We start from the raw sequence: 20,927 nt of genomic DNA, 5'->3' as shown, positions 1-20,927 counted from the left end.
AATCTCCACACCCATCACTGGGCTTGAACTCAAGCCCTGACATCAAGAGTCACACGCTCCACCGACTGAGCCAGCCAGGTGTCCCCCGCCCCACCCCAGTTATAAGCTATTTGTAAGGAGATGAGGGTATTTAAGGGTGGGAAGCCCTGAACATATTTGAGAAGGAAGGAGCCCCTGGAGAAGCAGAGTTAGGGAAGACTACTGAAAGCATGGGAGCCTGGCGATAGGGAAGAAGTGATGCCATTGTGTAAATGAAAACTCCTACCTAAAGTACCATACAAAACAGTAGTAGTCCCAAGAATAGGCATGTCATTAATTCATTCATCTAAAACTATAGACCTGATTAATAGATGATTCATGTTATTTTAGTGCTTCTAACATCTAAAGCTGCTCCCCAAACTGGTATCAGGTTGTCACTGGTGAGAAGTACACCGGTGAGGAACAGGGGTGGAGAAGACAATTTTCTATTCTATGCTTTTGTGTAACATTTGGATGATGAGCTTTTTGGTTACATTACCTATTGTAAACTATAAATTAAATAGAAATTTTCTGGGTACCTGGCTGGCTCAGTCTGTTAAGTGTCTGCCTTCAGCTCAGGTCATGATCCCAGGATGCTGGGATCGAGTCCTGCATCAGGCTCCCTGCTCAGTGGGGAGTCTGCTTCTCCCTCTCCTTCTGCCCCTCCCCTTGCTCATGTTCTCTCTCTCCCTCTTTCTCTCTGTCTCTCAAATAAATAAAATCTTTAAAAAAATAAATAGAAAATTTCTGACCATTGTGAAAAGTAGTTGATAATTTCTCCTCTTTACAAGTTTAACTTGGCCAAGGAAATCAATATTAATATGGCTCATAATTATCAAATCGTATATCTGTAGCATTATTAATATATTCTTTGAGCACAACTATTTTTCCCTTTCTTTACCATTTTTTGTCTTTAGGTCTTTGTAATTAAACTTGTTTTTAAAAAGATTTCATTTTTAGGGCGCTTGGGTGGCTCACTTGTTAGGCATCTGCCTTGGGCTCGGGTCATAATCCCGGGGTCCTGGGATCGAGCCCCGCATCAGGCTCCCTGCTCTGCGGGAAGCCTGCTTCTCCCTCTCCCACTCCCCCGGCTTGTGTTCCCTCTCTCGCTGTGTCTCTGTCAAATAAATAAATAAAATCTTAAAAAAAATTCATTTTTAAGTAATCTTTATACCCAACATGGGGCTTGAACTCACAACCTTGAGATGAAGGGTCGCATGCTCTACCGACTGAGCCAGCCAGGTGCCCCCGTTTTTTAAAAAATTTTTCTTGTTCTTGTCTTCATTTATTTTTTATTACATATATGTATATATCATTGAAGTAAAATTAATAGGCAGTATTGTATTAGTTTAGGTGTACAACATAATGATTCAACAATTCTTTACGTTACTCAGTGCTCACCATGGTAAGCATAGACCCCATCTCTCACCAAACAACATTATTACAATCTTACTGACTATATTCCATATACTGTACTTTTCATCTCCATGATTTATTTTTTTTTACAACTAGAAGTTTGTACCTCTTAATCCCCTTCACCCATTTTGCCCAACTCATGTCCACCTCCCCTCTGGCAACCACCAGTTCTCTGTAGTTAAGAGTCTGTTTTTTTGGTTTATTTCTTAGTTTCTTTGTATTTTTTTTCTTTTTTAAATAAAGATGTATTTATTTTAGAGTATGTGCAAGCGAGGGGAGGGGCAGAGAGAGAGAGCGATCTCAAGCAGACTCCACGCTGAGCACAGAGCCCAATGCAGGGCTCATTCTCAAGACCCTGAGATCATGACCTTCTAGTGTTTTCATTTTCTTTGGATAAATACCTGGTGGTGGAATTACTGCCTCATATGGGAGTTCAATTTTTAATTTTTTGAGGATCATGCATAGTCTTGTCTACAGTGGCTGTACCAATTCAGAATCCCACCAACAGTGCATGAGGGTTCCTTTTTCTCCACATCACTGGCAATGTTTTGTTGTTTTGTTTTGTTTTTTTTTAAAGATTTTATTTGACAGAGAGAGACACAGCGAGAGAGGGAACACAGGCAGGGGGAGTGGGAGAGAGAGAAGCAGGCTTCCCATGGAGCAGGGAGCCCGATGTGGGGCTCGATCCCAGGACCCCGGGATCATGACCTGAGCCGAAGGTAGATGCTTAACCTACTGAGCCACCCAGGTGCCCTCATTGCCAATGTTTGTCTTTGTCTTTTTGATTTTAGCCATTCTGACAGGTGTAAGGTGCTATCTCAGTGTGGTTTTGATTTGCATTTCCCTGATGATTAGTTATGTTGAACATTCTTTCATGTGCCCATTGGCCATCTGTGTGTCGTCTTTGGAAAAACGTCTCTTGAGGTCCTCTGCTTATTTTTAAGCAGATTATTGGGTTTTTTGGTGTTAGGTTGTATAAGTTCTCTATATATTTTATTTTATTTTAAAGATTTCATTTATTTATTTGACAGAGACACAGAGAGAGAGAGAACACAAGCAGGGGGAGTGGGAGAGGAAGAAGCAGGCTTCCCGCGGAGCAGGGAGCCCGATGCGGGGCTCGATCCCAGGATCCTGGGATCATGACCCGAGCTGAAGGCAGAGGCTTAACGACTGAGCCACCCAGGCGCCCCTCTCTATATATTTTAGACTTTAATCCCTTATCAGACCTATCAGTTGCAAATATCTTCTCCCATTCAGTAGGTTGTCTTTTTTGTTTTATTGATGGTTTCCTGTACTGTGCAAAAGCTTTTCATTTTGATGTAGTCCCAATACTTTATTTTTGCTTTTGTTCACCTTTCCTGAGGAGACCTATCTAGAAAAATGTTTCTATGACCGATGTCAAAGAAATTACCGCCTATGTTTTCTTCTAAGAGTTTTATAGTTTCAGGCCTCACATTTAGGTCTTTAATTGATTTTGAATTGATTTTTATGTACAATGCAAGAAAGAGGTCCAGTTTCATTCTTTTGCATGTAGCTTTTGTGTGTATTTTTTAAAGCACCAGTCGTTGAAGAGCCCATCTTTTCCCCATTGTATATTCTTGCCTCCCCTGTCGTAGATTAATAGAGCAGATAAGTGTGGGTTTATTTCTGGGTTCTCTGTGCTCTTGCACAGACCCAAGTCCATTTTAGTGCCAGTCCTATATTCTTTTGATTATTATAGCTTTGCAGTATATCATGAAATCTGGAATTGTGATGCCTCCAGCTTCGCTCCTCTTTTTCAAGGTTGCTTTGACTATTCGGGGTCTTTTGTGGTTCCATACAAATTTTGGGATTATTTGTTCTGGTTCTGTGAAAAATGCTGTTGGTATTTTGATAGGCATTGCATTGAACGTGTAAATTGCTCTAAGTAGTATGGACAATTTAATGGTACGGATTCTACCAGTGTATGAGCATGGGATATCTTTACATTTGTTTGCATCATCTTTAATTTCTTTCATCAATTTTTTTATAGTTTTCAGAGTAAGCGTCTTTCACCTCCTTGGTTAAGTTTATTCCTAGGTGTTACACTCTTTAATGCACCTGTAAATGGGATTTTTTTTTTCTTATTTTCTCTTTCTGATACTTTATTTGTGTATAGAAACGCAACAGATTTCTGTATATTTTGTATCTTGTGACTTGACTAAAGTCATATATATCAGTACTAGTAGTTTTTTGATGGAGTCATTAGGGTTTTCTCTGTATCATGTCATCTGTACATAGTGACAGTTTTTTACTTCTGTCTTTCCAATTTGGATGCCTTTTATTTCTTTTTCTCGTCTGATTGCTAAGACTAGGACTTCCAGTACCATGTTGAAGAAAAGGGGTGAGAGTGGACATAAGGATGTTATTATGTTATTTGTTTCTGATTTTAGGCAGAAAGTTGTCAGTTTTTCACCACTGAGTTGATATTAGCTGTGGGTTTGACATATATGGCCTTCACTTTGTTGAGGTGTGTTCCCTCAAACCTACTTAGTTAAGAGTTTTTATCATGAAGAGATGTGTTTTGCCAAATGATTTTTCTGTTCCTTTTGAGATGATCATAGGCTTTTATCCTTTCTCATTTTTTTTAAAGATTTTTTTTTATTATTTGAGACAGAGGTAGAGCTAGAGCTATCACGGAGGCAGGGGGAGAGGGAGAAGCAGACTTGCTGCTGAGCAGAGAGCCTGACTTGGGGCTCCATCCCAGAACCCTAGATGATGACCTGAGCCAAAGGCAGGCACTTAACAGAGCCACCCAGGTGCCCCATATCCTTTCTGTATTACTGTCAATGTCTCCCTTTATGTCTGTTAATAGTTGCTTTATGTATTTAGGTACTCCCACCACTGGTGCATAAATATTGACAATTGGTACATCTTCTTGTTGGATTTTCCCTTTATTATTATGTAGTGCCTTTCTTTGCAGCTATAGACTTTGTTTCAAAGTCTCTTTTGTCTGATAGAAGCATTGCTTCCCCAGTTGTTTTTGTTTTTGTGTTTTGGAGGGATTTTTGCTTCCATTTACATGGTAGATGTTTTCCTATCTCTTCGCTTTCAGTCTGCACGTGTCTTTAGGTCTGAAGTGAGTTTCTTGTAGGCAGCATATAGATGGGTCTGGCTTTTTATCCATTCAATCACCCTATGTCTTTCAATTTGAGCATTTAGTCCATTTACATTTGAAGTACTTATTGAGGGGCACCTGGGTGGCTCAGTCGTTAAGCATCTGCCTTCAGCTCAGGTCATGATCCCGGGGTCCTGGGATGGAGCCCCGCGTCGGGCTCCCTGCTCCACGGGGGGGCCTGCTTCTCCCTCTCCCACTCCCCCTGCTTGTGTTCCCTCTCTCGCTGTGTCTCTCTCTTTCAAATAAATAAAATCTTTAAAAAAAAAAATAAATGAAGTACTTATTGATTACTTACTGCCTTTTTTATTACCTCACAGGTTTTTCTTTTTCTTTCTTTCTTTCTTTTTTTTTTTGGTAGTTCTTCTCTGCTCCTTTCTTTGGCTCTCTTCCCTGTGGTTTGACTTTTTTTTAAGTGTTATGGACGGATTCCTTTCTGGTTTTCTGTATATATGTATGTAGGATTTTGATTTGTAGTTACCATTAGGTTCATATATATGATCTGTGTGTTACATATAGCAGTTTATATTAAATTGATGGTTGCTTAAGTTTGAACCCATTCTAAAAGTCATAAATTTTTACTTCCCCCTGAATTTTATAAACATGACATCATATATATATTGCCTTGTATGTGTTTGGTTCCCTCTTGCTGCTTTTAAAATTCTCTATCACTCCTTTTTGCCATTTTAATTACTGCATGTTTTGGTGTGGACCTCCTTGGTTTTCATGTTGTTAGGGGTTCTCTACACTTCCTGGATGTCAATGTCTGTTTCCTTCCCTTCATTAGGGAAAATTTCAACTATTGTTTTTCACATAGGTTTGCCATCCTTCCCCCTTTCTCCCCCTGGGATCCCCATAATGCAGCTGTTACTATGCTTGATGATGTTGCTGAGTTGCCTTAACCTGTTTGTGTTTTTTTTTTTTTTTAAGATTTATTTATTTGAGAGAGCGAGAATGAGAGAGAGAGAGAGAGTACATGAGAGGGGGGAGGGTTAGAGGGAGAAGCAGGGAGCCCAATGCGGGACTTGATCCAGGGACTCCAGGATCATGACCTGAGCCAAAGGCAGTCGCTTAACCAACTGAGCCACCCAGGTGCCCCTCCTGTTTGCATTTTAAAATAGTTTTCTTCCTCTTGCTGTTTTGCTTAGTTGCTTTCCATTACTTTGTCTTCCAGATCCCCCATCCTCTCTTCTGCATCCTCTAATCTGCTGGTGATTCCCTCTAGTGTATTTTTTACTTCAGCCCCTGAGTTCTCCATCTCTGATTGGTTTTTTATATTTTCCTGCTCTTTGTTGAAGGTCTCACCGAGATCCTCCACTTGTTTCTCCAGTCTAGTATCTTCGTGACCATTGCTTTGAATTCTTGATCAGGCATGTTGTTTATCTCGAGTTCATTTAGCTTTTTTTGTTGTGATTTTGTCCTGTTCTTTTATTGGAAGAATACTCCTCTGACTCCTCATTTCATCTAAGTCCGTGTGTTTCAATGCGTTAGGAAGGTCAACTGTGTCTTCTGGTCTTGGAAGTAGTGGCTTTATGAAGAAGAGGTCCGATGCTGCTCTGTAGCGCAGTGCCCCCTGGTCACCAGAACCAGGCGCTCTCGGAGTGTCCCCTCTGTGGGCTGTGTGCGCCCTGCTGTGGCGGAGCCACGTTTCTCTTCAGCCCCGGCAGCCACAACGACCCACCTGGCCTGCACCCTGAATGGCAGGGCACCACCCCTGCTTGACCTCCTTCGAAGCTGTTGTTGGGGGGCCGGGGCTGGCAGTGTGCTAGCTGTCTGTAAGGGGCCTTCCTGCCACAGCAGCAGCTGCACCAAAGGGCAGGGCCTGCTCCCTGTGCAGCCAGCTGGGAGGCGAAGCTGCTGGAACTGTAGCCGTGTGTGTGGTTATTCCTACCTCGCCCCAGGGCAGGAGTCACTTCCCAGTGACACTGGTCCCTGCCCGTGCCGCCTGCAGGGTGTGGCTGGGCAGGAGCTACTTTGGAGGGACACCTGCCCATGTGGGCGGATGGGATGGGGGATCTCCACAGGGGAACGTGGGGGTGGTCACCTGGTGCTAGCAAGATAGGTGGGAAGTGTTAGCGCTGGCTCCTGCCAGTATCCAGCTATTTGGGCTGGGAGAGGGGAAGAAAAATGGCATCTGCCAGCACTTCGTTCCCAGAGATGTCTCCTGAAAAATCCCTGCCCCTCCAGTGCATGTTCTAAGTAAATACCTGTCCTCTACGTGTACCCCAGGTGCTTTTTAAACTACTGCTTCTACCCTGTGTCTCTGCCGGCTTATTTATTATCCGGGCTCTTGAGGGGTGGGGGCACCATTTCCTGTTGCCCTCTGGCTCTCCTGGAGTTAAGCTTCCTGATTTTTCAAGTCCCTGGAGTTAAGCCCCTCTGATTTTAAAAGGTCTCCAAGTTAAGCCCCACTGGTTTTCTTTTTTTTTTTTAAGATTTTATTTATTTGCGAGAGAGAGAATGAGAGACAGAGAGCATGAGAGGGAGGAGGGTCAGAGGGAGAAGCAGACTCCCTGCTGAGCAGGGAGCCCGATGCAGGACTCGATCCCAGGACTCCAGGATCATGACCTGAGCCCAAGGCAGTCGCTTAACCAACTGAGCCACCCAGGCGCCCGCCCCACTGGTTTTCAAAGCCAAATGCCATGGGGACTTGTGTTCCCAGTGCATGTCCCCCATCTCTGGGGTGTCTGGTGTGGAAGTTGACCCTCTTGCTTCTTAGTGCTTGTGGCATCCCTCCCATTGGTGGTGAGTCTCCTTGGGGTTTTGGTTCCCATCATTATCTCTGCTTCTGCGGTCTTTTTTGATGTGGCCTCCTTTCTATGATTAAGTGTGGAAGGTGTGTTTTGCTAGTCCTCAGGTCATTTTTAGAGGTAGTTACACAGATGTAACTCTTATCTTGTGTCCGTGGGAAAAGCTGCACTCAGGATCCTTCTTTTCTGCTATTTTCCTCCCTTTGATCACCAAGAAGTGTTTTAAGCCCTTGGGACTCAGCAGTGCACACTGGACATCCTGCTTATAAAGGGTCCCAGTCTCTACTCACAAATCATAACAACTGTTGTAATTATTCTAGCTTTTAGCAATCGTGTTTGTTTCTGCAGATATATCCATATCACACTGAAATACTAAGCATTCACTTTCTGCCATTGAGACTGTAGTCATCACTAAATCCCTCTTTTCAAATAGGCAGAGTGTTTTCTTTCCTGCTATGAGAAGGGTTTTCTATTTCACCCAGGCTTTTTTGTTAGGATGAGAACACCTCCAGAGTACATACGACTGGAAAAGAGACATTCCTTATATTCTACATTGGTTTGTTGACTTAATCCCACCATCACATGTCCTCTGGGCTACAGCATTCTTAGTTAAAAACTAAGAATATAACAAAACACATAACAAAACACACAGTCTGTATCATTTCTTTATATAAAGTTCAAAATAGGCAAAACTGATTTATGACAATAAATTAAAATAATGGTTATCCTTTGGGGGAAACCAACATAAAGAAGCCGCAAGGGAGCCTTTGAGGTGCTGGAAATATTCCATATCTTGATGTGGTTGGTGATTTATATGTATGTCTATATATGTAGAATTTTTCAGCTTGTACCTTTAAGATTTATGTACTTTTATATATCCTCATTTACATAAATCAGCAAACAGACCCTTATTATCCTCTCTCATTAAAATCTTGTCTTACTATTTGTGTTACTATGATTTATAATGAGAAATACATATTTGTTCTTTGTCCCTTTCCTGGTACGGAGCTCCTAAAAGCATTAGCATTTCCTGTGATGAGAGTGGTAAAGGTGTTTGTTACGTTAATAAGTGATTTTGGGAAAGCACCTAAGGATGGGGGCTGATTGCCAGGGGCACCGACCACATGCTTAGACAGTTGAACTGTTCCCTCCTGCTGCCTGACCTCTGGGGAGAGGAGAAGGGCTGGAGATGAAGTTCAATCCCTAGGGGCCAATGAATGAATCATTCATGCCTATGTAATGAAGCTTCCATAAAGACCCCAAAAGGGGTGGGGTTCAAAGAGATTCTGAATTGGTGACCGCCTGGAGATTCAGGGAAAGTCATGTGCTGGAGAGAGCCCAGCAGCTCTGCTCCTTTCCTCTTCCCTTGCTCTGTGCATCTCTTCCATCTGGCTGTTCCTGATTTCTATCCTGATATAATACACTAGGAATCTGGGAAGGCAAATGTTTCTCTGAGTTCTGTGAGCTGTTCTAGCAAATTAATTGAACCTAAGAAGCGGGCAGTGGGAACCTCTGATGTATAGCCAGTCAGACAGAAGCGTAGGTGACCAACTGGACTTGTGATTGGTGTCTGAAAGGACAGGCATTCTTTTAGGACTGAGTTCTTAACCTCTGGGATCTGATACTATCTTTGGGTAGATAGTGTCAGAATTGAGTTGAATTGTAAGACACCTGGTTACTGTCTGCTGAGAATTGGATTTCACACACACACACACACACACACACACACACACACACGTTTATCTCTGTAGAGTAGTTCCACTTAATCTTACATTTATTTACATGTGTAGGTTTATTTTCAGTTTTCAGTTCAAGAGCTCTATCAAAACTGTTTAGGGGCACCTGGGTGGCTCAGTTCGTTAAGCCTCTGACTCTTAGTTTCAGCTCACGTCATGATCTCAGGGTCCTGGGATCAAGCCCCACATAGGGCTCTGCGCTTGGTGCTGAATCTGCTGGAGACTCTTTCTCCCTGTCCCTTGGCCCCTCACACTGCTTGTGCAATCTCTCTCTCTCTTTCAAATAAATAAATTAATTAAAAAAAAAAAACCTCTTCCTTTAGCTTTGCATTCTAGAATATTAGTAAAATCCCTGGTATGGTAATATGGTAGGCAATCTGGAGTAGGTTAGAATTGCGTGGAGAATAAAAGTTCTCTGTTAAATCACAGAAACCCTCACATATAACACAAACAGAAGCCATAGACTTTTTTTTTTAAGATTTTATTTATTTGACAGAGAGAGACAGTGAGCTAGGGAACACAAGCAGGGGGAGTGGGAGAGGGAGAAGCAGGCTTCCCCCTGAGCAAGGAGCCCAACGCGGGGCTCGATCCCTGGGACCACGATCTGAGCCGAAGGTAGACGCTTAACGACTGAGCCACCCAGGCACACCAGCCATAGACTTTTTTGCCATAAACTTGAACTCAAGGGGTTGTAGAACTACGGAAGAGGTAGAAAATGAGTCCTGTGGGACGCTTAGGAGGCTCTATCAGACCACATGTTCTTGGGAACCCTCCAGACCCTTCACAAGTGTCCACTTGTGGCAGAGGAGGCTGTCAGGGCGAGGGAGGTGGAGAGCCCACTGCTGAATGCCCACTGGAGCTCAAGTTCTCAGCTGTGTCTTCATGTCCATTTCTGATAACTTAAAAATTTCTCCCGCCATTTATGCTCCAGAAAGAAAACAAAGAGGCACAGGACACTCTTTCCCTCCGTGTTTTTCTCCGTGAAGGAGTGATCCTCTACAAGGGCGCTGGCAGCTGATAAACACTGTGCGTGGTTCCGTTCGTGCGGACGGCCTGGGTTCCAGACCACTCTCCATGGTCTTTTTTTTTGATGTCTGATCTTATTTGTCACTCTTAGAAAATCTAATTTTTGACTGGACTCAGACTTAGAGGTAGGAGCTCTCAGAGAGGACAGCCTCCGTCTCTTAGCAATCTGTTTCTGGTGTTTTTCTTTGGCCTCCTTCATTCTCTTGGCCAAAAGTTTAGCATATTCTTCAGCGTCTTCCTTATTTTTCCGAGTGCGCTGCTTCTTCAAAGCAATACGCCGATGTTTGGGCTAGAGGACACGTGGAGTGACAAGACGCTGAATCGTAGGCGCTTTGGTTCTAGGTTTCTTACCTTCTTTGTTCAGGGGCTTTCTCACAGCATACTGGTGGACATGATCTTCTTTAGAGAGATGAAAAGTTTGCGGATTTTGCTGGCTCTTTTGGGCCCCAGGCGACGAGGCAAAGTGAGTCCGGGAATATCCTTCTCCCCTTTTTCTACAATGACCAAGTTGAGAACACTGAGATTGGCGTCCACAGTGAAACCCTGAACAGATTTGCACTTTCTCTCTCCCATCCTCCTTGGTCTATAGCAGGAATGCCCCTTAATCAGCAGCAGGTGGACACGGCCATGGGTCAAGACACCCTGCTTCATGGGGAAGCCTTCTTTGTCATTGCCACCACTGATTCGGACCACATAACCCTTTCATTCTTCACCCAGAGCATCAGCAGCAACTTCTGTAGCCAATACACTTCTCATAAAAGGTATGAAGTTTGCGTTCATCGTCCACTTCAATGAGTTTCTGGCGGCCAGTAGCCACCTGCAGCTGGCTTGGTATACCAAGCTTCTGTTTCCCTTAGGACAAAATCTCTCTCAGTGGTCTTAATGTGCATTCATAAAATATGATTTTGTCAGCACCCTGTCGCCCCTCCCATTAACACTCATTAACCCACTACATTCGTTAACTCAAGTATAGTAGACATTGATTCAACCGGGTCTTCATTAAGCATCTCTTATTTGCCAGGCAATGTGCACTGTGTCTATGTGTATATAAAACACCTCTGGGGACACGGGTTGAGTTTTTCTTTAGTCCGAAGTTGCTCCGTCTGTGGTATATACTTCAGGGGATGAAACTAGGGAGTAAAGAGATGTCACATAGGGGCGCCTGGGTGGCACAGTCCGTGAGGCGTCCGACTCTTGGTTCCAGCTCAGACCCTGATCTCAGGGTCGTGACATCAAGCCCCACACTGGGCTCCATGCTCAGCACGGAGTGTGCTTAAGACTCTCTCTGCCCCTCTCCCCTGCTCTCACGTGTGCTCCCTCTCAAGTAAATAAATCTTCAAAAAAAAAAAAAGTTGCTTAAATCTACCTACCAGAAGACTGAAGTCCCAGCCCCAAGTTAGCCAAAACACTCAGTTATGTTTTCTTGTAAGAGAGGGAAAACCTAGACTGTTCCACATGGAAAGCTTGTTCATTGCCCAAAGATAGTGTGTGTATGGCAGCCCCAATATCTGGTGAGCAAAAAGTCAGCCCGAATTCTGAGGCTAAAATTAAAAAGCGTGTGTGTGTGTGTGTGCACGTGTATACACGAGACGAAGGGGAGAAAGAGGGGTACTCTTCACTGGAATTCTTCTTGTGCTAAAAACACAAAATTTGTCCGAGTTGGAAAAGAGCTAATAATTTAAGGGTACTTCAGACCAAATACGTCTTGATGAGCATGTGATTCAACCACATCTATGACTCAGTTCCAATGACAATACCCTTAAAAGTCTCACAAGGAATAAGCCCCACTCCCACAGAATTGGCACAGCCACATTGTTGAGGCAGTTGCTTTATGCGCACAGGACCGCGGGCACTTCACTAGCTGGCGGGTCTTTAACTGAAAGAGGTGATGTGTCAGGAGGACCAAATCCTAGTGCTCGGACATTTTAAAGTAAACGGGCTAGCCTGGTCTAGTGGTTCTAACCCTCGGCTGGAAATCAGAAGTACCTATGGGGCTTTGTTAAAATGCTGACTGCTGGGTTCTCCCAGCCATAAATTCTGACTCCTGCAGCCTGGGGCGATCCTGTAGAACAGCACTGTGCCTTCGAAGATTGGGGAGTAAATCTCTGTTGTCCACATTGGTCTCAAAAGCCAATAAAAGGAATAAAACAACAATCCATCCATCAACTGAAATTCCGTAAGTGCAGCAATCTTAGGAGACCCAGTCATTAGGTATCATGCTCCGGGCCAACATCCTTACAGACGACACCAAGGACAAAGGTCATCTGCTCAAAGCAGATGAGGCAAAAATGGACTCTCATCAAGTTTCTAGAGCATAGATGAGCCAGCCCCATCCCACTGCTGGGGGTGAGATATGGGGCTCCCTCCGAGGAGACCTAGAGATCAGAGATGAAGTCATCAGATGCTTTTGTCAAAATACCCATGCGTGAGAGTTAGCTCGAACTTAGGAACATGAAAAAGCAGTCCATTGGATAGTCTTAACACAGTTGTGAAGTCATCTGCTGCCAAAGCTTCCCTAATCCTCCTTCTGTAAATAATTAGAATCCTTTTTAGCCTGTTTTTGAAAACCATAGACTTCAGCCATGGTTTAGAATTCTAAACTTTTTGGGGGGTGAAACAATTGAAAAGACCCTAAAAATTAGACACATTTTCAATGAGGCTAGCATTTGAGATCCACACAAATACATGCTTGGCACCTGCCACACACATTGCTTTGTTCTTTTGATTTCACCGCCCTGAGAGGGAGTGTATGCAAGTGTATGGAAGAAATACTTTCCAATTGGGGAAGTAAGGCATGGTCTATAAGAATTTTTATCAGGGGGGCGCCTGGGTGGCTCAGTTGGTTAAGCGACTGCCTTCGGCTCAGGTCATGATCCTGGAGTCCCTGGATCGAGTCCCGCATCGGGCTCCCTGCTCAGCAAGGAACCTGCTTCTCCCTCTGACCCTCCCCCGTCTCATGTGCTCTCTCTCTCTCTCTCATTCTCTCTGTCTCAAAAAAAATTTTTTTTTAATTTATTTATCAGGGCACACGCAATGATTCTGGGAAAAAAGCAGATATCTAAGCAGACAGAGATCAAGCCTATATTTCTCTACGAACGAACAAATATTTGTGTCTCCAAATGCACAAATACATGTGATGTTTTTCTTGAGGTGTAATTGACATACATTATATTTCAGGTATATAACATAATGATTCGATATTTGTATACACTGTGAAATAATCACTATAGTAAGTCTAGTGAACATATGTCACCATATGTAATTACAGAGTTGTTTTTTTTCTTATGAGGACAGTTACTAAGATCTGCTCTTAGCAACGTTCAAACATGCAACACAGTGTTAACTGTACTCACCATTCTGTACATGACATACTCATGACTTACTTTATAAGTGGGAGTTTGTACTGTTTCTCTGCCCTCACCCATTTGCTCCCTTCCCCTGGGACAACCACCAATAGGATCTCTGTATGTGAGCTTTTTTTTTTTTTTTTTTATGATTCCACATACAGGTGCGATCATACAGTATTTGTCTTTCTCTGACTTCATTTAGTATAATGCCTTCAAGGTTCATACATGCTGTTACAAATGGGAAGATTTCCTCCTTTTTATGGCTGAATAATATTTCATTGTACATATACATCACATTTTCCTTATCCATCTGTTGATGGATGCTAAGATTATTTCCATGTCTTGGCTCTTGTAAATAATGCTGCAATGAACGTGCAGGTGTAGATAGCTCTTAGAATTAGTGTTTTCATTTTCTTGGCATAAATGCCCAGAAGTGGAGTTGCTGAAACATATATGGTAGTTCTATTTTAGTAACTTTTGAGCAAGCTCCATACTGTTGTCCACAGTGCTTATACCCATTTACATTCCCACCAACAGCACACGAGGGCTCCCTTTTCTCCACATCCTCGCCAACACCTGCTATTTCTTGTATTTTTGAGTCTAGCCATTCTGACAGGTGTAAGGTGATGTCTCCTTGTGGTTTTGATTTGCATTTCCCTGATAATAAGTGATGGTGAGCATCTTTTCATGTACTGAGGTCATTTTTATGTATTTTTTGGTAAAATGTCTCTTTAGATCTTCTGCCCATTTTTAAGTTGGATTGTTTATTTGCTATTGAGTTGTAGGAACTCTTTATATATTTTGGTTATTAACCACTTATCAAATACGATTTACAAATGTTTTCTTCCATTCAGTAAGTTGCCTTTTCATTTTGTTGATGGTTCCCCCCCCCCTTTTTTTTTAGAGACGGAGGAGGGGCGCGGAGGGAGAGGGAGAGAATTTTAAGCAGGCTCCACGCCCACTGTGGGGCCCTAACATGGGGCTTGATCTCAGAACCCTGAGATTATGACCTGAGCCAAAATCAAGAATCAGATGCTGGGGCGCCTGGGTGGCTCAGTTGTTAAGTGTCTGCCTTCAGCTCAGGTCATGATCCCAGGGTGGTGGGATCGAGCCCCACATCGGGCTCCCTGCTCCGCGCTGCTTCTCCCTCTCTCACACCCCCCTGCTTGTGTTCCCTCTCTCGCTGTGTCTCTCTCTGTCAAATAAATAAAATCTTTAAAGAAAAAAAAAAGTCAGATGCTTAGCTGAATGAGCCACCCAGGTGACTCAACGGTTCCCTTTTCTTTCTTTTTTTTTTTTAAAGATTTTATTTATTTATTTGACAGAGAGAGAGACAACGAGAGAGAGAACACAAGCAGGGGGAGTGGGAGAGGGAGAAGCAGGCTTCCTGCAGAGCAGGAGGCTGATGCGGGGCTCGATCCCAGGACCGTGGGATCATGACCTGAGCCAAAGGCAGACGCTTAACAACGGAGCCACCCAGGCGCCCCAACGGTTCCCTTTTCTAATGTAGTCCCACGTGTTTTATTTTTGTTGTTGTTATCTCTGCTTTTGGTGTCAGATCCAAAAAATCCTCTCCAAGACCAACATTAAGGAGCTTACCCCTATTTTCATCTAGTAGTTTTATGGTTAAAGATCTTACATTCATGTCTTTGATTCATTATCAGTTAATTTTTGTGTATGGTGTAAGATGGTGGTCCAGTTTCATTCTTTTGCATGTAGCTGTCCAGTTTTCCCAATACCATTTATTAAAGAGATTGTCCTTTTCCCATTGTTGATTATTGGCTCACTTGTCATGTGTTAATTGACCATATGTGCATGGGTTTATTTCTGGGTGCTCTGTTCGGTTACCTTGATCTGTGGGTCTGTATTTATGCCAATACCATACTGTTGTGATTACTACAGGCTTTAGTTTGAAATGAGGCTGTGACAAAGATTCACATCCCCACCAGCACAAATACATGCAAATTTTAATGCCATAATTTTTTTAAAGAACTAAACTGTTTGGGGGGGCGCCTGAGTGGCTCAGTCGGTTAAGCAACTGCCTTCAGCTCAGGTCACTGTCTCGGGGTCCTGGGATCGAGCCCCACATTGGGCTCCTAGCTCAGCGGGGAGCCTGCTTCTCCCTCTCCCTCTGCTGCTCCCCCTGCTTGTGCTCTCTCAGTCTCTCTCTCTCTCTCTCTCTGTGTCAAGTAAATAAATAAAATATTTTTTTAAAAGTAAACTGTTGGGGCACCTGGGTGGCTCAATTGGTTAAGCGACTGCCTTCGGCTCAGGTCATGATCTCAGGGTCCTGGGATTGAGCCCTGCGTCGGGCTCCCTGCTCGGCCAGGAGCCTGCTTCTCCCTCTCCCACTCCCCCTGCTTGTGTTCCCGCTCTCGCTATCTCTCTCTCTGTCAAATAAATAAATAAAATCTTTAAAAATAATAATAATAAAAGTAAACTTTTTAAATTTATTTATTTTTAAATGGAATATATTTGAAATATGAAACTAAATTGAAGGTGTACAGCATGTTACCCTGATACACTTCTCTATGGTAAGAGGAGTGCCATCGTAGTGACGATACTGTTAGCGGTTGGATTGGGAGCAGAGTTTTAAAAAACTCTTAGGAATGACAAAGGAGGAATGAAATAGTTACTTTTGGTATGTTGCTGAGGAAATTTCCATAATTAGGTCTAAAAATTGGAGTGAAAATTTTTATGATTCCATTGTATTAACATGAAGTTCAGGGGCGCCTGGGTGGCTCAGTCGTTAAGCGTCTGCCTTCAACTCAAGTCATGATCCCAGGATCCTGGGATCGAGCCCCGCATCGGGCTCCCAGCTCTGCGGGAAGCCTGCTTCTCCCTCTCCCACTCCCCCTGCTTGTGTTCCCTCTCTCGCTGTGGCTCTCTCTGTCAAATAAATTAAAAGTCTTTTTAAAATAACTTATCAAACTCAATACCACCCCAAAAAAAATCTAGTTAAGAAATGGGCAGAAGACATGGGGCACCTGGGTGGCTCAGTCGTTAAGCGTCTGCCTTCGGCTCGGGTCATGATCCCAAGGTCCTGGGATCGAGCCCCACATCGGGCTCCCTGCTCGGCGGGAAGCCTGCTTCGCCCTCTCCCACTCCCCCTGCTTGTGTTCCCTCTCTCGCTGTGTGTGTCTCTCTCTCTCTCTCTCTGTCAAATAAATAAATAAAATCTTTAAAAACAAAAACATGAAGTTCACTTGGGTCTAATTCAGATTTTCGAAAGTCAGCATTACAGAGCATTCTTTTCAAAATGAGGGTTTGTAGCCACATTGTGAAAACTTGAAGATCCCGTCTGCATGCAGCATTCAGTGAATCACTTTGGAGAGCAGGGTTACGGTCTGGGTACCTAACATAAACTGATGTCTTTGCAAACCATTGGGACCATTTTTTATTTATTTAGTTTTTAAGATTTTATTTATTTATTTGACAGAGAGAGACAGCGAGAGAGGGGAACACAAGCAGGGGAGTGGGAGAGGGAGAAACAGACTCCCCGCCGAGCAGGGAGCCCGATGTGGGGCTCGATCCCAGGACCCTGGGACCATGACCTGAGCCAAAGGCAGACGCTTAACGACTGAGCCACCCAGGCGCCCCTGGGACCATTTTTCAAATGCTTTTATTTTGGAATAACCGTAGAGTCACAGGAAGTAGCAAAATAGTTCATAGAGTCCCATGAAATCCTATAGGGTCCCCTCACCCAACTTCTCCCCACAATGGGCCCATCCTATATAACTGTAGTTTAATGCCACAATAACATTTTATATTGATAATGGTATTAAGTTCAGTCACGATTTGCAGTAAAGCAAACCAGCTGTTCAAATAATTGTGTCTTTGAGATAATGTCTTCTGATTTTACTGAAGAAGATTGTGTAGAACAAGAGTCCTGGCCTGCTCTTTTAAGACAGATAACCTTTAATCATATACAAGGTGGTAATTCTTTTGTGCAGGGGAATCCTTCTGTAGTTAGAACATGTTTTGCTAAAACTTCATCTGCTTTAAATTTAACAAAGTGTATAATTATTAGTCGAGCAAACTTTGATTCTTTCTAAACTCATATATCCTCAAAATTTTAGTTGAATGTCTTCTATATTCAGTTGCCTATAATTAATGTGACAATCCTTAAGTCACATCATAAGACATTCAATTCTGTAGAGTAAATTGTGCTATTCTAAGAAATGATGTGGCAGTTGAAAACCTAATGATACACCTACAGATTAGTATTTCAATATAAATAATCATTATATTCACTACTTGATATCTGCTTAATTGAAGTATATATAAATATTTTGACAAAGCAGCCCATCCACATGGATGGATGAAAAGAGCTAAGATTTCCAGTATCTTACTTTAAGTTCATAATTTATTCTGTAGACATCTTAAATTTGCCTTGTAGGCATGCTGAGACCTAAGTGATAGAGACCAGCAAAGTCAAGAGAAGTTGAGAACCATCAAGGCCAAGACCGACAGCACTAATTTGATTGTACACCTGATCCTAGGGAAGCATATTTTCATTTTTTTTTTAAGATTTTATTTATTTATTTGACAGAGACACAGTGAGAGAGGGAACACAAGCAGGGGGAGTGGGAGAGGGAGAAGCAGGCTTCCCGCTGAGCAGGGAGCCCGATGCGGGGCTCGATCCCAGGACCCTGGGATCATGACCTGAGCCGAAGGCAGGCGCCTAACGACTGAGCCACCCAGACGCCCCGCATATTTTCATTTTTAAATAGAATGTTTTCTATGGTGGAAGCTTTTTTTTTTTTTTTTTTAAGATTTCACTTCTTTATTTGAGAGAGTGAGAATGAGAGAGAGAGAGAGTGCACAAACAGGGGGAGTGGCAGAGGGGGAGGGAGAAGCAGGCTCCCCGCTGAGCAGGAAGCCTGATGCGGGACATATTTATTGAATGATAGATAGTTTAGGAGAACAATCTTCAATCTCTTTAGTATTAGCATGTGTTACTATATTTTCTTCAGAAGGATGTGGGAACTTCAACATACTCCAAATTGATTGGATCGCTGTTAATCGTAGGGGATTCTTTCTAGTTCTAAGAAAGCCCAGGCAAATGTTAGGTTAATTTTTTAATTAGTGGTTTTTCTATTTACTTATTTCCATGAGACTAACAGTTTGCCCTGAATTAGAAACATGGTCTACTTTAGATGCACGTGGACTCGATCCCAGGATCCTGGGATCATGACCTGAGCCGAAGGCAGACACTTAACCAACTGAACCACCCAGGCACCCCTATGATGGAAGCTTTAAACATGTTGGTATTACCTGTGCATTTATTTTTCAAGGGGAGGAAGAAAAACCTAATAATTCGCAGAAAAAAGTTTGCCAATTTAGAACGCATCATTTGCTTTACCTTTTGATGTAACAGACAAGGTTAGATGTAATTCCAACCATATTTTCTTATTTTTTTAAGTAGGCTCCATGCCCAAGAGGGCTTGAACTCCGGACCCTGAGGTTGAGAGTCACACGTCCTACCCGCTGAGCCAGCCAGGTGCCCCCCAACCATATTTTAAAGAACTATGCTTTACATTGGGGATTTTCACTGAGCTGATCTCAGCCTTTTATGGGTGGTGGTATGCCAACTCATCTGCCTGGTACTTGGGACATCATCTGGATCAGGACAAAAATAGTTTTAAAGGACAGAAGAAATATTTTCATGATGTAAAGAAATCACGATATCAGCTGATTTTGGACTATACCAAAGCTTGATTATAGTTATATTTTGCTTTTCTTAGCAATTTGAAATGTGTCACCTGAAGTATTTATTGCTAGACACAGTAACTTGAATTTGCCAGGAAAGAAAGACTAGATAATAAAAGTTGAAATCATCTGAAATGGGTATTTGAGAAATGGTACCAGTGCTGCTGGAAATGGCTACCACTGGAGTTAGGCCAACGAAGTTGTTTTGTATAGGGAATTAGATGCTCACACCATCATTGGAAGGGCCAGAGGAGTAGAAGTCTGGGGAGTCTGCCATAATCTTCCAGATTAACTGAGATCCAGAAATTAGGAAGGCCAGCACACTTTGAAATAAGCATCTAGATTTCATACCCTTCTCCCCACACAGCTGGTATATAAATGGTGATGGGTGGAACATGGCCACTGCAAGAATTCGCGAACGTTCGAAACTATCAGCCACCACCCTGCAAGATTTTTCTCTTCTCAGCCATCCAAATCTCACATGAATTGACTAAAGTTGAATTGCATCCAGTGCCTTAATGGAAAGCTATCTGTGAAATAAAATTTTCAAGTTATTGTAATAGAAGAAGGAACCGAGAAGGGATTGAAAAGATGCCAAGTGCTATTTGACAAGATGTGGGATAGAAGTAATCTCTATGCACTTGGAAATCCCATATGTGTGTATGTTACATGGTTCAGCATGGCCCAGAGAGTAATCCATGGAACATTGATTCTGCAGATACTTATCAGGGAGAGATAGGACTCATGCTCCAAAGTGTTTAGAGATCTCTGCATCCCCACCTTTTGCAAAGTCCTGATGCAAATTAGCACATTCAAGACTCGGAGAAGCCGCCTTTTCTTTCTGGAGAGTGCACATCATACGGTCACAGTGGTGATCTCTGGGAAGTGGAAAAGGGCCTCAAAAGACCGTTCCTTGCCACTCTCTACTGTTTTGAACAAACAGAACTTGATAGAATGTTAAGAAATTCTTATCTTTTATAAAAATAAAGTTTGTTTTCCTTCTTTCTAAGATTCAAATAAGAAGTTGAGATGTAGGAGCTGAAGGCATGAATCCCCTGGAGGAAGAGGCCCCGGTGTTATTTACAGCCAAGGAACAATACCAGTGGTTTTCAGTGTGAGATCTTAGGGCTCCCTGTATCAGAATTACTTGGGGGGAAGAGTGGCTTATGACTAAAATGAAAATTCTGGGCCCCTCTTGAGATCTACTCTATCAGAATTCCTGAGGTTGGGACGTGATTATTTGCATTTTTTAAACAGATGTCCCATAAGTTTAGTTTTTTTCACTTTCTTAGTGTGATAAAATAGATATAACAAAATGTGCCTTAACCATTTTTAAGTGTACAATTAAGTGGCATTAATCACATTGACAGTGCTGTGCACCAGTCACCACTGTTTCCAAAGCTTTTCATCACTTGAAACAAAGACTCTGGGGGGCGCCCGGCGGGCTCAGTCGGTAGAGCATGTGACTCTTGATCTCAGGGTCGTGAATTCAAGCCCCATGTTGGGCATGGAGCCTACTTAATAATAATAATAGTAATAATAATAATAAACAACAGAGACTCTGCAATTATTAAGCAATAGTTCCCATTTCCCCCTTTCCCCTAGGCCCCTGTAACCTGTAATCTACTTTCTGTCTCTATTAATTGGCCTATTCTAGATATGTTATGTAAGTGGGACCATACAGTATTTGTCCTTTTGTCGGGCTTCTTTCAATTAGCATAATGTTTTCAAGCTTCATCAGTGTTGCAGCAGGTGTCAGGACTTGATTCCTTTTTTTTTTTAATGGCGG

The 20,927-nt window shown here is 42.8% G+C and overlaps 1 pseudogene; it reads right to left on the bottom strand.

The window, feature by feature from the left end:
* Nucleotides 1–9,933: 9,933 nt before the first annotated feature.
* LOC110569849 lies at nucleotides 9,934–19,994 on the bottom strand (annotated as a pseudogene).
* Between the last annotated feature and the right edge of the window lie 933 nt (nucleotides 19,995–20,927).

Source organism: Neomonachus schauinslandi, chromosome X, assembly GCF_002201575.2.
Source record: "Neomonachus schauinslandi chromosome X, ASM220157v2, whole genome shotgun sequence".
Classification (NCBI taxonomy): Eukaryota; Metazoa; Chordata; class Mammalia; order Carnivora; family Phocidae; genus Neomonachus; species Neomonachus schauinslandi.
Note: the sequence above shows the minus strand (reverse complement) of the source record. Positions and strands in the feature narration are given on the sequence as shown.